The sequence below is a fragment of the Microtus ochrogaster genome, chromosome 1, assembly GCF_000317375.1.
Source record: "Microtus ochrogaster isolate Prairie Vole_2 chromosome 1, MicOch1.0, whole genome shotgun sequence".
Taxonomy (NCBI): Eukaryota; Metazoa; Chordata; class Mammalia; order Rodentia; family Cricetidae; genus Microtus; species Microtus ochrogaster.
The window spans coordinates 6922941-6941031 of NC_022009.1; the positions used below are offsets into that span (position 1 = coordinate 6922941).

Consider the following 18091-nt stretch of genomic DNA (forward strand, 5'->3'; position numbering starts at 1 on the left):
GCCTTAGCTCTCAAGGATTCTTCTTGTATGTAAGTGTGTAAGGTGCCTTAGCTCTCAAGGATTCTTCCCTATGACCAGACAAATATTAGAACTGGGTCTCTCCCACACATCAATAGGACTCTCCTTGCTAAATCTGATTCAGGAATTCCAGGGCAGAGTCAGAAAGCTGACTTTTTAACACTGCTCCACTACCACAATATGGCAAACACTCTCCTAGGGAAAGAGAAAGTTAACAATGTTATGATGGGTTGTGTTGATTCTCCACCTCACACCAGATCTAGAATCAAAGGCACATCTCCTAGTGGGTCTGGTAAGGACATTTCCAGGAAGCAGTGACTGTGGTGAGGGAAGAGAACCACCTCTATGGTGAGCAACCCATTCCCACATCAGGGCAAACCTCTCAGATCCCAGGAAAAGGCAATTCTGCTTGTCGCCTCCCTCCATTGCTCGCTGGTGTGTGGCACCATCAAGTGTCACTGCTGCAACTACCATTCTTCTTCCGCCTTCCAGTGTGGAACTAAGATCTGCTGCTTTTCCCCAGCAGTCTTACAGACTTTTAAAGCAAGACTGTGGCCATTGAGCCATACGAACTGAGCAGCTAATAATGGGGTTACCAGGCACCCTGGCACACAGACAGCCTTTATTGGATTACTCAGACCATATTATGCAAGTGAATCTTTACATACACACACACATACACACTGCTCACTCACACACACACACTGTTCCATTCCTCTAAAGAACTCTGACACATACATATTGGTAATAGGTTTTTATCCATTGCTTCTGAGTAATGAAAGGGACTAAATGCAGGCTAAAGAATATAACAATGATGACCCAGAAATAACATCAAATCCAGAATAGGTCAGGAGCTCAGAGCAATCTCCACGTTCAACATCCTAACAGCAGCGGGTAAAAGCACATAATTACCAGTCTCACAAATTTGCCACCCCTTTTGTAGATCACATTATGGGCAGAAAGTTACAGAGAGAACAGCTTTTACACAGAAAGGTCACAGGGACCGCCGAGAAGTAAGGTCAACTTTGAGTAGAGATATCACTTATGACCAACCCAGGATTCTTAATTCTGATATAGAATGCTTGTATTTTTATCCACATAACCCATCTTTGAATCTATTACTGGCACCTTATCTAGAGATTATTAAATGGCATAAACAGAATGAGATATCTTTCACCTTGTAAAACTGCACACCTGGAAAAGATTCATGAGTGCCTTTCTACTCCTATGAGAATTCTCGCAGTATGAAAATGAAAAATAAAGATTTACATATTACTTGTTAATCCCTCCATGACTGTCCAGACAATCATGTGGTCCTACTGAGGATGGCAGTCCTAGCCCTCAAGCAGGCTATGTCCAGGTCCCCCTACACTTCTAAAGTGCTGCTGACTCCAAGATGCCTAAGAAAACAATGAAATAGAAAACATCCCCCACTTTTCTCTTATCTTACAATTTGGAGTAAGAGGGAGCTTGGTAGACTGCGACAAAACCATCCTTTTCCTCTAGAAGGATAAGGAGGAAAGTGCCAAAGTGCTGACTTTAACCAAAATTTCTCGTATTTCTTTCTGAAAGTTTTTCCCCCTCTGAATATTTAATGAGCTCTGGGTTAAAGTCTAAGAGGAGTTGCTAATGGGACGAGAGAAGCTCGGAGATGTCTGTGTCATCCGGGAACCAAAGCAGGTGGAGAGGGAAATGGAAGGAGTAAAGAACGGGTGAGACCAAGACGGAGGGAGACCATGGTCTGGGAGAGATGAGCAGCTGGAGAAAAGCGCCGCAGTTAGGGAGGATTAACAAACAGCCTCTCCTCCAGCCAGAGCGAGAGGCTGAAAGGAAACAGCCAAAGGGAAGAAGGTGACCTCAGTGCTCACCATCGTGAGGAAACAGGAGGTCAAAAGGATGGTGAATTCTCTGAGAAAAAGCCTCAGAATTCCGGCATTGGGTGGCACATCCAGCCCAAGGGAGATCTCACGCGCTTTGTCAAACTGCCCCGCCTCATTGAGCTGCAGCAGCAAAGTGCCATCCTCTAGAAGTGGCTGAAAGTACCTCCTGCCATTAACCAGTTCACCGCGGCCCTGGACCAGCAAACAGCTACCCAGCTGCTTACGCTTGCCCACAAGGACAGGCCAGAGACAACGCAGGAGAAGAGGCAAAGGCCCCTCCCTGGCCTGGCCTGAGAAGAAAGCTGCAGGCAAAGGAGACCTGCCTGCCAAAAGACCACCTGTCCTTCCAGCAGGGGTCAATACAGTCACCACCTTGGTGGAGAACAAGAAGGCTCACCTGATGGCGATTGCCCTTGACATGGGCTCCATTGAGCTGGTGATCTTCCTGCCTGCCGTGTCTCATGATAGGGGTCCCCTACTGTGTCATCGAGGGAAAGGCCAGACTAGGGCAGCTGGTCCATGGAAAGACATGTTCCACTGTTGCCTTCACATAGGTTACCCTGAAAGACAAGGGTGAGACAAAATCTCAGTGATATTTTAATCTGCATTTTCCAGATAAATGAGACCACACTACATTTTTTTCGTTATTTAGCCATTTATACTCATCTTAAGAGTGTTTGATTCATTGCCCATTTATTGGTGGTTATTTGATTTTAGCATTGTAGTGCTTAGAGCGCTCCTATATGATAGCTATTAACCCCCTGTCATGGTTTAGCTACTGAAGACTTTTCTCTCCTTCTCTAGGCTGCCCCTTCACTCAGTTAAAGCTTTCTTTAAAGGACAGAGGCTTTTTAATTTCATGCTATAACATTTGTGAGTTCTTGACTTTTCCTCCTGACCTGTCGGAGTTCTTCCCCAAAGTCCTTTCCTTGCCTTTATCTTGAAGTGTTTTCCTATATTTTCTCCAAATAGTATCAAAGTTTGGGTCTTATATTAAGCTCTTTGATACATTCTAATTGATTTTTTATTGGGAGGAGATATAGGGATCTAGTTTCACACTTCTACATATAGAAATTCAGTTGGGTTTTCCTCCCTCCAAGGTATGTTTTGATACCACTTCTGAAAATTCTGTGTGGGTTTACTCCTGGCTCATCACTTCATTCCACTGACCTACATCCCTGTTCTTATGACAATCCCATGTTGCTTTTGGCACTGTCTGCATAACATGGCATTGGGTGATGTGATTCTCCTATTTTTGCTTAGGATTCCTCTGGTTTGGGGGGTTTTGTGCTTCCATATGAATTTAGGATTTTTTTTCTATTTCTGTGTCAATGGACTTTTGATGAGGATTGCATCATATCTATAGATCTCTTTGCATAATAGAGCCATTATCCTGGTTAGATTTTTGTTATGGTTGTTAACTTAACAGAAGCTAGAGTCATTTGGAAGGGGAAGCTTCCAGCGAGGAAACATCTCCATCAGACTGAGCCTAGGAAAGCCTGTGAGTCGTTTTCTTTTTTTTTTTTTTTTTTGGTAAATTAGTTATATGGGAGGCTACTCTGGGGAGCGGTAGCCCTGGAAAGCCATGGGAAGCAAACTAGTAAGCTGTGTCTCTGAGGCCTCCATTTCTGTTCCTGCCCTGAATTCCTGTCTTGACTTCTGATGATGGACTATAACTAGCAAACCAAATAGACCCTTTTATCCCCAAGCTGTTTTTGGTCATGGTGTCTATCACCATAATAGAAACCTGTCAGACATTTTTATGACATTGACTCTGCTGGCACAGAGGCATCTTCTAATCTCTTCTTCAGTTTCTTTATTGTTTTAAAATTTTCATTCATTGTGAATTACTTTATTTCATGAGTTAGGTTTATTTCTGGGGTTTTCTTCAAGATATTATGAATGGGGTTATTTTCCAGTTTTCTTTCTCAGCATGTTCATTATGCGTTTACACAAAAAGCTACTGATTTGTATGTTGATTTTCTATTCTGCTTCCTTTTTTTTAGTACCTATCAAATTTAAGAGTTTTCTGATTAAGACTTTGGGGTTTCATATATAGGCTCATGCCATGAAAAAAAATAAGGGTAATTTGGCATCCTCGTTTTCTATTTGCATCTCTTTTATCTATGTCTCCCTTATTGCTGTAGCTAAAACTTTAAGAACTATAATGAATAAACATGGGATAAGTGGTCATCTTTGTCACATTCTAGTTTTAGCAAAATATCTTTGTTTTCCCTATTTAATATCATGTTAGATATGTCTTTGGCATATATGCCTTTTCTCTTCGTAATTTCTTCAGGACTTTCATCATGAAGGAATAGTTGACTTTTTAGAAGGACTTTTGTGCATCCACCAAGGTGATCATGTGATTCCTGTCCTTGATTCTCTTGATGTATTATATTTATTGATTTATGTACATTAAACTGTTTGCATATCTGAAATGAGTCAACTTGATTGAGGCCAATAATCTATTCAATGTGTTATGGAATTTCATTTGTAATTTAAAGATTTATTTTTATTTTATATGTGTGCTTGGTACCCACAGAAACTGGATAAGTGTTGAGTCCCCTGGAACTAGAGTTACAAGTGGTTGGTAGCCACCTGAGCTAGGTGTTGAGAACCAAACCCACGTCATGTTCAAGGCTACCAAGTGCTCTTAATGACTGAGCCACTTTTTCAGCTTATTTGCTAGTTTCTTATTGAATCTTTTCACATGGATGCTCATAAGGAAGGCTAGCCTATAGTTTCCTGTTTTTGTTTGGTTCTTGTTCAGTATTGACATCAAAATAAATCTGGCCTCATAACATAATCTGGGTATACTCTTTCTTGTCTGTTTTACTGGATAATTTGAAGGACGTTGTGATAGGTCTTTAAAGATCAGGAAGGAATCAGCAGTAAATCCATTTGGGGCTTGGACATCTTCGTTAAGAAGATTTACAATTTCAATTCTATTGATTACTACAGATCTGGTTAAGCTGTTTATGTTCTTTTCGCTTAATTTTCTTAGGTCATGTGCTGGATAGTTTTGTGTCAACTCGACACAAGCTAGAGTTATCTGAAAGGAGGGAACCTCAGCTGAGAAAATGATGCCATACAATCCAACGTTAGGTCATTATCTTAATTAGTGATTGATGGGGAAAGAGTGCAGTCCACTGTGGGTAGGGCTATCCCTGGATTGTGGTCTATAAAAAAGTAGACTGAGCAAGCCACAGAGAACGAGCCAGAAAGCAGCACTCCTCCATGGTTTCTGCATTAGCTCCAGCCTCCAGGTTCCTGCCCTGTTTGAATGACTGTCCTGATTTCCCTCAATGATGAACAGTGATGTGGAAGCATAAGCCAGATAAACCCTTTCTTCCCCAATGTGCTCTTTGGTCACAGAGTTTCATCACAGCAATAGAAATGCTAGTTAAGGTTTTAAGTGTCTAAAAGTGTATCCATTACTTTGACACTTCAAACTCTGTCTTAATGTTTCTCTGAATTTCATTAGTGTCTGTTGGAATGCCTCCCTTTCCACCTCTAACTTTGTCAGTTACTAAATTAGCAAAAAGTGTTTAACATATGAGGAGTCACTTAATATGTATCAAGTACATTCTATTACATTTTTTCTTTTTTATTGATTTTTTATTGAGCTCTACATTTTTCTCTGCTCCCCTCCCTGCCTCTTCCCTCCCCTCAACCCTCCCCCAAGGTTCCCATGCTCCCAATTTACTCAGGAGATCTTGTCTTTTTCTACTTCCCATGTAGATTAGATCTATGTTGTCTAAGTTCTATGGGACTGTGATTTGTAGGCTAGGTTTTTTGTTTTTGTTTTTGTTTTTGTTTGCTTTGTGTTTAAAAACCACTTATGAGTGAGTACATGTGATAATTATCTTTCTGGATCTGGGTTACATCATTCAAAATGATGTTACATTTCTAAGAAGATAGAATGAACAAAACAGTCAAGAAACAGATACTTAAGCTGACCACAAGAAATCAAAAATAACATTCAAGCGTAAAGCAATAGTGAGAAAAAAGAGGGTAGAAGTCACAGACTCAGACTGAAGTTCAACAATAACAAAATTCAAATAACTAATCTATAAAAACAATATTTTCAAACCAACTTTGTCTACACTTGCCCTATTTCTTCTCCTCAAAGAACAAGTCACATATGGTTTGTTAACCTTCAAATCAAGGCTGGAGTGTACATGGTTATCCTGACCTTAGATCCGTCCCCTTTTCCTCATACCCAAAATAAATTTGTAGATCCCGAATTTCCTGAGGAACCGCCACACTGCTTTCCAGAGTGGTTGCACGAGTTTGCATTCCCACCAGCAATGGATGAGTGTACCCCTTTCTCCACAGCCTCTCCAGCAAAGGCTATCATTGGTGTTTTTTATTTTAGCCATTCTGACAGGTGTAAGATGGTATCTTAAAGTTGTCTTGATTTGCATTTCCCTGATCGCTAAGGAAGTTGAGCATGACCTTAAGTGTCTTTTAGCCATTTGAAGTTCTTCTGTTGAGAATTCTCTGTTCAGCTCAGTGCCCATTTTATAATTGGGTTGATTAGCCTTTTATGGTCTAGTTTCTTGAGTTCTTTATATATTTTTGAGATCAGACCTTTGTCTGTTGCGGGGTTGGTGAAGATCTTCTCCCAGTCAGTGGGTTGCCTTTTTGTCTTAGTGACAGTGTCCTTTGCTTTACAGAAGCTTCTCAGTCTCAGGAGGTCCCATTTATTTGCTCTTCGAGCTGATGAGGGAGGGGGACTTGATCGGGGGAGGGGGAAGGAAATGGGAGGCGGTGGCTGGGAGGAGGCAGAAATCCTTAATAAATAAATACATTTAAAAATAAATAAATAAATTTGTAGACTCGTATAATGAAATTTGACACAAAAGAAAGCATGCTTTGATAACATGGTCAATGTAAAGCCTAACACATTTCCAGTACTTCCTTGTAGCTTCATAAAATGTATAATAGACATGATACCATAAAAAAAAGTGGTCTTAGTATCAGTAAGAATTAATTTATTGCATTCTTAGTGCAAGTGGGTTTTGGTTTTGGTTTTTGCCTCTTGTCAGCTTTAGTTCTCTTGACATGGGAAGCCACCAAGGATGAAATCTAAGAGTGGGATATGGAAACAGAAAGATAGATGACCAAAATAACATGGGTACACACAGGCAGGATGTTCAGAGAGCTAAAGCGCTCCATGGGGACTATTGTTATAATGCTATAGACATTCTTACCAGAAAGCTGAAGAATGACAGCAAGCTGATAGATGAGTGGATTTTCTTCACTATAATGACCATTTTACCACATATAAGCATGTCGAAGCATGCTGTATGTCTTAAGTACAGCCAAATAAAAAGTAAGTGGATCTTGCATTTTGTTTTTAATAGTCAAATACATTTTCTCGTTTTCTTTGCACTCAAATCTTGGTTTTGTTAATTATACACACTTAGTCATTATTATTTCAAAATCATAATTATATCTAAGTGATTTGACAGTGGCACATCCCCATTACAAGAGTGTGAATTCTGAGCTTGTTTTCTGAACTATTAACCATCATTAGATATGAGAAATGGCAGCCAATTTGCACTATGTTATCCAATGTGTCACTCAAAGATTTAACAAATGCTTAGAAATGTGCTTAGATCATAATCCGAGCAGCTATTTATTTGTGAATTTTCATTATACCAAAGCAAGTAGAAGCCTGTGTATGTAAAAAGCTTATATTTGGAAGTATGCAACAATTTGATGTTATAATTAGTGTCTTTTTCATCACACATTTAACACACAGTCTGCATACGTGAAAACCTAGGTCTCCCAAGGAAGCACGGCTACATCCACTAAGGAAAATAAGTATACACTTAGCTTGTGAAACTAGTTATTTCTTTATAATTTTGTAATGTCCAAAGCCACAAAAATACTTACAATATAATTTCATCGATTAAATATTAATTTATACATCCAGGTTTTGTGTGAGTTTCAGAATACATCATACATAAACATTGCTTTCAAGAAAACAAAATTGCCAAAAAAAATAACTGTGGCATATGGTACTTTAAAGAGAGTCCTTGCTTTTCCAACACTGACCGATGTGCTAAGCTACAAAGGTAGACTTTCTCACATACTGCACGATCTAAGCTTTTCGAGAGGAATGTTGCTTGGTTTTGTTTCTTTTTCAGGTGTTTTTTCTTTTCTGCCTTTTGTCTTGTTTAGGTTGTCTCCAAAGCTGTGGAGAAAAAGTAGCGGGGATAGCTGACTATCATTCTCTAGATGTCATGGTTCCTATGCTCCAACAGAAGCCCCAACAACAGGAAGACCTGTGAGTGTCCACCTACTTACAGACCCAACTGCAGGCATCTGGGTGCTACTTAAATGTGAACCAATAGTTGGAATTGGAAATTGTGTGCATAACTTTCCCTTTGTCATTAAAAATAGATTTTTTTCATGCAACATAGTGTGATTATCATTTTCCCTCTCCCAACTCCATTCAACTTCTCCTCGTCTACCCAAATCCGCTCTCTTTCTTTCTCTCCCTCATAACATTTTTGAAGACACTTGTTCTAGATAAGTGTTCCCAGCCCTTCCTTCCAAGCAGGATATGACAATGACTGGAGCCAAGAGATAGCAAGAAATGTGTTTAATATGCACACACATGCATGCCTGTACACACATGTGTGAATGCACACACAGACATATAAACATGCATACCACACACACATACATATACATACACACTCATTTATGTATGCACAAACACACATGCATATATGCACACATACATGCATATACCACATACACACAAATAGATACACATATATGTACATACACACCATCACACACATATACACACCCCATACCAATACACAAACTCACGCATGCAACTATCACACATAAAATCACATATATCACACACACATAAACATACAAACAACACAATACACATATCCATGCAGGTACAAACATGTGCATACAAAACAAACACATATACAACATACATAATACATAACACACAACACACATATACACACACACACAGGCAGTGGCTGAGAGTTTGCTCAGCTTTTCATACTTTGAAAGCCAGATTACATGCAGCTGAGTCTGCAGTTCTGAAGGTATGACTGAGAAAAGTTCAGATAGTGTCATACCAAGCTGCTTTTGTTGCTTTTACAATTCACGAAAAATCTGTGCTCAAGCAAAACTTTTCCAGTAGGCAAACATATCAACTGGAGAGGGGAATCTGCTAGGAGCTCTCTCCCTGCCAGCTATAATCAAAGTTAAATAAGAAATTAGAAACGTTGGCGTTTGTAGCATTGGAGGAAATGAATGCTTTTGTATTTCCCAGCAAATACTTAGAAATCAGACTGTCACCAGAATGAGCTAGCTACAAAAGGTAAGATTTAGCTTATCCCTTCAGATGACTTCAGAATAGCCCACATTAAATTTTCAAAAGGAAAGAAAGTCAGACTGAGCACAGAGACTAGGAAACAAATAGGAGATTTGACAGGTTTAAGAACCATGACCGAAAGAGATCTTAGTCTGTGATTATTTCTCATAGAATTGCAAGACACAGATAGGCCTGAAGTGTACTATGTTTTCAAAAGAATTCTATTGCCAAATACACGCCAAAATAAATTTAAGTTTTCTGTGGACACTATAACCAATCATAGTCATCCTTCAGTATTTGTGGGTGATTGGTTCCAAGAACCTCTTGAACAGCTAAGTTACATACTCACATCTAAAGTTGGTTATATACTCACATCTAAAGGTTCAGAACAGGGACCTAAAATTATGAGAGAACTTGTGGTGCATAATATTCCATTATGTATCTGTTTAGCCATTTATCAGGTAAAGAACACTACAATTGTTTCCATTTCCTGCGTATCATGAATAGAATGACGATGAAGTGGCTGAGCAAGTATGTACTCCAAATACTGTAGAGTAGGATGCCAAGTCCTTTGGGCACACACCAAAAAGTGGAATGTCTGCCTCATGCAGTGAATGTATTTTTACATTGTTTAGGATTCTTCACACTGACCACTCTAGAGTTTTCTGAAATCTTCAAGCTCACCAGCACCCCTTCCCCACAATCTCACCAGCATTTGTCATCACTTTACTGATCTTAGCCATTCTGTCTGGGGCAAGATGCAATCTCAAAGTAGTTTTAATTTGCATTTTAACTGCTAAAGTTGTTCAATGCTTTTTGAGATATTTCTTTTTTTTTACTTTAACCTTGGTTTTATGTATTTATTTATTTATTTATTTATTTATTTAAGATTTCTGTCTCTTCCCTGCCACCGCCTCCCATATCCCTCCCCCTTCCCCAATCAACTCCCCCTCTCTCATCAGCCTGAAGAGCAGACCTGGTTCCCTGCCCTGTGGGAGTCCAAAGACCTCCCACCTCCTTCCAGGTCTAGTAAGGTGAACATCCAAACAGCCTAGGCTCCCACAAATTCAGTACGTGCAGTAGGATCAAAACCCAGTGCCATTGTTCTTGACTTCTCAGCAGTCCTCATCTGGCCTTGGTGAGTTCTCGATAGAACATCCCCATTGTCTCAGTGTGTGGTGCATCCCTGAGATATTTCTACCATTTTATTTATTTTATTAGGAACTCTCTGTTGGTATCCATAGCCCATTTTTTAAAATTGGTTCACTTATTCTCTTGATTCTCCCTTTGAGTTCTTTCCCCTCACTTGGTTGTTTCTTTTGTTATAGAGAAGATTTTTATTTTTATGAGGTCCTTCTGGTCAACTTCTGACCTAATTACTGGTCAACAGTGGTATTTATATCTTGAGAGTAACAAAGACTCATTATCTGGACTTAAGGACACTCAGTAGGAAGGAATTCATGCTTGGCATTGTAAACCTAGCCACTACTCATGACTGGAGATACCAAGGACCATAGAGGAGAACTTGTTACCACTACTTTCCTAAACAAATTTCTAACCATATTCTCAATGCTTATCCTTATAATCACAGATAAGCGTAGCTCTCAACCTTCTTCAAGGAAACCTTCTTTTGCAGTAGAAAGAGACCCTGATAGAAAGATACAACTGGTCAAAATTCATAAGACAACTGACCAGAAGGTACCCAACCCCAACTAAAATACATACAACATAACTCCTGCAATTAAGGCACAGGAAACATTGTGGAAAATGCATTGTGGGGAAAAAACATTGTGGGAAGAAAGACTGTAAGAGTCACAGGACCAAGACATACGCTCCAAGAAAGCATCTTCTATACATTATAGGAAAGATGCAGCCATTAAATCTCAACAATTTGGTTGCCTAAACAAGACCTGAAAATGACAACATGAATCAACATATCAATATGGATGGGGGAAATACCATAATCCTTAAACCTAGATAAAGAGCTGCAGGCAATTGATGTTCTGAGAAAGGGAGAATTAATCTGTTCTAGGGACACAGCCCCAGATAGGTTAATTCAACCCCAAGTGGACAGCCCTAAAAACATATCCATATGAAGAATACTAAGCATTTAGAATTTAGCAAGTTCCCATGGATGCCATTATCAATAAATAAATAAGACAAAAACAAAGCAAAATAAGACATTGGAATTTTATTCCAGTTAGAACAAGTCAGAATAAAAGGGTTATACTGTGTATAGTATTGCAAAATAACTCAGTCACACTTCCCCTTCCATGTATGATGGAAGGACATGTGGATTTATCACCCTTTGGGTTTATTACCTTGGGTGCGGCAGGCAATTGTAAGTTAGTTTTATCCTCACCCTGTTCAAGACTGTCATTGCAATAATGATAAATATGGCAAACACAGGTATATCTTCAGAATAAACATTAATAAACTTATTCTTGTTTTCTTTTAGAATGGTATTCAAATACAATTTTAAAATCAGGATGAATATGCTAAGCTTTTTTAAAAACAAACTAAATGCATAAAACAAAAGAACCCAGGGTAGTAGCATGCTGTCTATGAGGCTATATAAAAATGTGAGTGCGTGTCATAAGACAAAGGAGGTTGGAGGCAATAAATGGGAATGTTTCCCCAGGAAGATGACAAGGTTATTTTTTACAAAAATGTCAACAATAGATTAAATCCAGACACACTCCACCCTTAATATAATAGTTGTCATAAACAAGGAGCCATGAGTTATCAGCTGTTCACATAAGCTGCTTTAGAGATTCATGGAAAAAGATTAAATGGATGTAATTTATAATCTGGGCTCTCCACAACCCTACAGCTTTCAGTGGAGCCTTCTCATAGTGAGAGAGGGATAATGGCTGACCTTCACCACTGTGCTGCATGACCCTGAATTGTATTATCAAACTGCTACTCTTCAATAATATGCAATAATGTAAATGCAAGCCCTTGGACTTTTAAATCCTACTTCTAAGATTTACATTGTAACAATAAATAGCAAAAAAGAAATAATGACCCTTTTTTTCCACTTCACAAGCACACAGCAGATAGACCTATCAAACTTGAACATAGCATTCACCTTTTTTAACACACAAACTGAAAATTTCTCTATTGAATGTATGCATTGTCTGTGACTATACATAAAAAGTCAAAAATAGATTTGTTGATTTGGTTCTTTCTCCTATGACACAATAAACTAAGATTTATAAATAATTTATAAATAATGTCTTGTTACTCTGTTTAGAAATGACATTTTTCTTCTCTAGATAATTTCTAAAATAAAAAACATAAATGGTGGCTCCTTGCTATAATCTCCCTTCCAAAAGATAATACACTACTTCTATTTTCTACTGTATGTATTTTATGTGTATAGGTGTTTTTCACATATGGCTTGCATTACATGTATGCCTGCTGCATAAGGAAGCCAAAGGAGAATATTTGATCTCCTGGGGCTAGAGTTACAGTATGAGCCACCATGTGGGTGCTGGGAATCAAACCTGGGTCCTCAAGAAGAGCAGCCAGTGTCTTTAATCACAAAACCATCTCTCTAGCCCCTAGCATATTACTTTTAATCTTCTGAGAGTAAAGGATTTATACTTATGTTATAGGATATATGTGAATGCTACAATAGTCAAAGAAACTATATTAGGCCCAATAGAAATGCCATTCTTTGAGACAATTATCTTCAAGAGTATAATAATTAGCTAAAACTATCGTGTTTAGAAACAGAATTCTTGGATTTGAATCCAAGTTCCCCCACTACTAACTGTTTAATTCTGAACTAGTTACCTAACCTCTCTAAGGTTTACTTTTCCCACTTGAGCAAAGAGCATATTTTAAAGATATAATATTATTTTGGGAACCAAATGAACTTATCATCATGGCTCCCTGTTATTGCTGTACTCATAAAGAAAAAATTCTTCTATTACAGTCAAAGAAAGATTTATGTGTCATTCTTCAGAGTGTCAAAAAGTGTCAAAGTGTCTGTTACTGCTAAATGGGACAAAAAAGAGCTAATTACTATACATACACATAATTTCTATATTTATATAAAACATTCTACTTAATTTTAAGGTGGTATCTACTTAGAAAATGTCTGCAGAAATACTGGGCTTTTCTATAGGAATATCTGAATGTAGCTATGTTTTAGTGTTTTAGGGTTCTGCAGAGGAATATGCCAAACTTCCTTTCCAAGGCTGTTGTTTATTTAGTTTGTTGTCTCCAAAGTCTTTGTCACCTTTTCTATTTCTATCATGTGAGTTTTGATGTTGTTGTTGTTGTTGTTATTTTACTTAAAACCACCCGTGAAGATACTCTTCTTCAATAATGCTATCATTCATCAATGGAAAACTTTCCTACCTTCCATTCATGAATTTTCTGCTTTGGACCACATCTATGCCTTTCACATTCCCCAGAAAAACTACTGATAAGGACATTTGAAAATTTTAATATTGTTACTCTTTAAATTTTGATATTTTCTATTTTTCCTACCTTTCAAGATATATGTGTGTGTCTCATTTTGTCACTATTTTTCATAGTCTTAGCCTGTTTGTTATTAAATATAAAGAGAGGTCTAATTTTAATCATTGGATTTAGATATTAATAACTTACTTTTCTTTGCATCATTAAAATGCATTAAGAATCTGAACAAAATTATATATTTAATAATAACCTCTAATGACTAAACTCTTTTACAATTCTAAGCTATTATGTGTCAACTCTCAATTGTACATTAGCAAAGATTCAGCCTGTCTCAAAGCCTATTATCATATGCCCTTTTTAAATAACATTATAGTGATAACGAATGCAAAAGTGCATAAGGACCAACTGTGCATTTGAATTTTAATTTTAGAAAGAGGAAGGGTTTCCGCAACATCCAATGCCTTAAAATAATGCGGCTGTAATATACAAAAATGTGTATTTACACACACTGAGATATACATTGTTGATATAATATGAGTTAAAATAGCATAAAAAATAACAAATTGTAAAAACACTGCAAGCTAGGCAAAGCCAAGGACTCTGGTCTCAGTAAAAAAAAATGTTGTGTTTATCTTTGGTAAAACATTGACTTTCAAGCAGTGCTCAATTCTCAGACAGCTGCAGGACGTCAAAAAGATAAATGTGTTGCACACATTGTCAGGGGTTGTGTAGTGGTTCACAGCTGGGGGATGGAACTCTCCTAAACTCGATTCTTCACCTATCATGTAAGCAGCATTTGCAACATCTGAAATGTGACTTCAACTAACTTCTCGAACCCCAGAAGGGATTCGTCACATAACTTCTCTTCCAAAGTTAATATCTTTTTATTTGCATAAATAAGCAGTTCCAACTCAGCTTCCAGCAACAGAATGGCAGATCATTGTGGTCCTCCTGCTTGAAGATTTCCATATCTGAATACATCATAAAGCTGGGGCTACACATTTCTTTTTGGCCTTTTGCCTTTTATCACTGAATTATATAATAACACAAAGGATATGCAAGCTATAAAAATACATTCCTCCCAAAGATGCAGAAACTTATCTGGAAGATAGATCTTGTGATATACTTTTCAACAAAGATCATCAGTCTTTTCTTCAAAGTCAATGGGGAATTTCCCCCAAAGGTTCCAATGAGGGAAAGTTTTTCAAAATGATATTTTAGGTTTCTGTTCCATTATTACTAGAATCCCCCTGTTAGGTATTTGTGTAAAGTTGACAGTCACAATACTTTGAATTTGTCTCTGTTGCAATCCTGTAAGAAAAATACAAAGAAGATAGATCAATAGGCCATTGGATGAATCATCTATGCACAGGATAGAGTTGCAAGATAAACTTCAGTCAACAATCATAGACAGTGAAGAGTAATAATTTTACTCATTCATTAAAGTCCTTTATTGACTAGCTGACAAGATATCCCAGTTTGCCTGAGACAGTCCCTCTTAAGACCTGCTTATCCTGGTATAATTATTAACAGTATTCTGTAACATAAGAGCCTGCTTGTTGGGGTATTTGTCCTGCCCAGTTCCCACAGCCAGTAAACCCAAAGAAAATCACATAGAGATCTCCATAAGGTATAAACTGATTGGCCCATTAGCTCAGGCTTCTTGTTAACTTTTGTAACTTATATTAGCCCATTATTCTAGAACATATTAGCCACATGGCTCAGTACCTTTTTCAGTGGGGTAGGTCACATCTTCCTTCTGACATGTCTGGGCAGGACTGGGGAGGAATTGACTTCCTCCTTCCCAGAATTCTCCTGTTCTCATTGCCCTGCCTCTACTTCCTGTCTGGTTGTCCTGCCTATACTTCCTGCCGGGCTACTGGCCAATCAGGGTTTATTTAAAACATAATTGACAGAATACAGAATTGTCCCACACCAGTATTCCCTCAAGAAAAATCTTTGGAAAATAACTATATGACAACCCATTGAACAGAAGACTACAAGGCCAGGTCTCCTACACATTTCAGGCAAAAGTTTCCCAATCAAAAGAATAAAGAGATAAAACTCTTTCCTTTTCCTATATAACAGTCAGTGGTTAATCTAAGAGGCATATATTGCGCATCCTTAGGATGCTCATTCATACCACAAGGGTAGGTACTCAACTATGTTCATAGCAGCTTTGTTTGTCATAGGCAGAACCTGGAAACAACCTAAATGCCTCTCAACCAAAGAATGGATAAGGAAAATGTGGTACATTTACACAATGGAGTAGAGTACTACACAGCAGGAAAAATAATGACATCTTGGAATTTGCAGGCAAATGGATGGATCTAGAAAACAGAATATTGAGTGAGGTAACCCAGACCCAGAAAGACAATTATCACATATACTCACTCATACATGGATTTTAGACATGAAACAAAGAAAAACAGCCTACAAATCACAATCCCAAAGAACTTAGCCAACAATTAGGACCATACGAGAGGCATATGTGGATCTAATCTACATGGGAAGTAGAAAAAGACAAGATCTCCTGAGTAAACTGGAAGTGTGGAGACCATGGAAGAGGGTTTAAAGGGGAGAGAGAGAAAGGGAGGGGAGCAGAGAAAAATTTACAGATCAATAAAAAATAAAACAGGCATATATTCCTGGGCATTGTTAGACAACACCTAGTGTGCTCATTTCCTCATTAAGAACTTGTTAGCACCAACACAGAAGAATGTCAGGCCAATGCTGATTGAAATGCCACAACAGATTAGCAAAAAATTCAACTATCAGGAATGAGAATGGGTACATAGGAAAGTCCTAGAGACATGAGGCTTGTTTCATCAGTGCCGTGGTCATGACAGCTTAACAGCAGCTTTGCACTGGAAGCATTCCTATGTGCTCATAGGATTCCATAAGGTGAACATGTGTCTCAGAGAAAAGTGAGCCACTATAGTGTAGCATTCCTATCTATGGTGTTTACTTTATTCCCCACTCCTCCTTGTTGACAGTTTTCCTAGTAAGGTTATCCAAAGCTAAGCTGCTAACCAGGCAGTGGTGGCACACACCTTTAATTACAGCACTCCTGAGTCAGAGGCAGGTGAATGTCTAAGTTTGAGGCCAGCTTGGTCTACAGAGCCAGTTCCAGGACAGCCAGGGATACACAGAGAAACATTGTCATGAGAAACCAAAAGAAAGAAAAACAAAAGAGCAGAGGTCCTTCGATGCGGATACATGCATAAGAAAAATAATTCGATGCAAAATGACATAAGTGAGAATGAAATATGGGGACACATAAGGTCATGAATTATGGGGAGCAGGGCTATCCTCTTAGGGGGCTAAAAGGATTATTTCATCTATACTTGAAATTGGGAGTGGCAGCTATTAACTAGAAAATACACAGAAGTTGCAATCAGAAATTTGGGTCTGAGTCCTGAGTACTAACCAAATGAGCTTAATTCAATTTCTTAGCCTAGAACATCGCATTCTCGGACAGGAAATGCAGATATAATCATGCTGATTTCATGGGGTTATTTTTAGGATTAAATGAGTAAAAGTGTAATCATGGGATAAGAGATGCTAGCAATAGCCCTAAATCTGCTAACACATCCTCATTCTCGTCACGATCTTTGTAAGATGCCTTTCCAACTGCTCAGACTTCAGCTGTGCCAGAGGCATGATGCTCTCCCCTTGCTCACGTGTTTTCATCACTCCTGGCAGAAAGACGGAAAGGAGAGTGGGCTTGTCAGTACACAAATTCTTTTCGTTTGCCACACTCAATTCTTTTGTGCTGTTGAACCCTACGTTCTTGGGTTTATTAAGAATATAATTAACGGCAGTTGTCTAAACCCTTTGCTTCTCATCTATTTGCTTTATCACTGTAAGGAAAGACCCATACTTTATTTTTATCTCCTTCCTATGAACCAAGATTTTTTTTTCCAAAAATGAAACGAAGCTTATATAATTCTACAACTAAGAAGATCACATTCCCCCCCCCCCCGAGGATTGGTAATTAGTGACTGCTTTCATAGTAATGGATTGGATTGATTCACTCTTCACGATTATCTAGCCCACACATCCTTTAAAATAATATCTGCAGCTTCCAATAGGCAATCTGATGTTCCCTTTGTAAACTGTTCTAGGAACCCCCCTTTTGCTTCAACCCAAGAAAATAACTCACAGTTAAGAATATAATTTTTTGCTCTTTTTTTAATTTATTTATTTATTTATTAAAGATTTCTGTCTCTTCCCCCCCACCGCCTCCCATTTCCCTCCCCCTCTCCCACTCAAGTCCCCCTCCCTCGTCAGCCCAATGAGCAATCAGGGTTCCCTGCCCTGTGGGAAGTCCAAGGACCACCCCCCTCCATCCAGGTCTAGTAAGGTGAGCATCCAAACTGCCTAGGCTCCC

General features: G+C 38.5%; 1 pseudogene; it reads right to left on the reverse strand.

Moving 5' to 3' along the window:
- LOC101995102 overlaps positions 1 to 7198 on the reverse strand; it is a 42965-nt pseudogene extending 35767 nt beyond the window's left edge.
- Positions 7199 to 18091: the final 10893 nt, after the last annotated feature.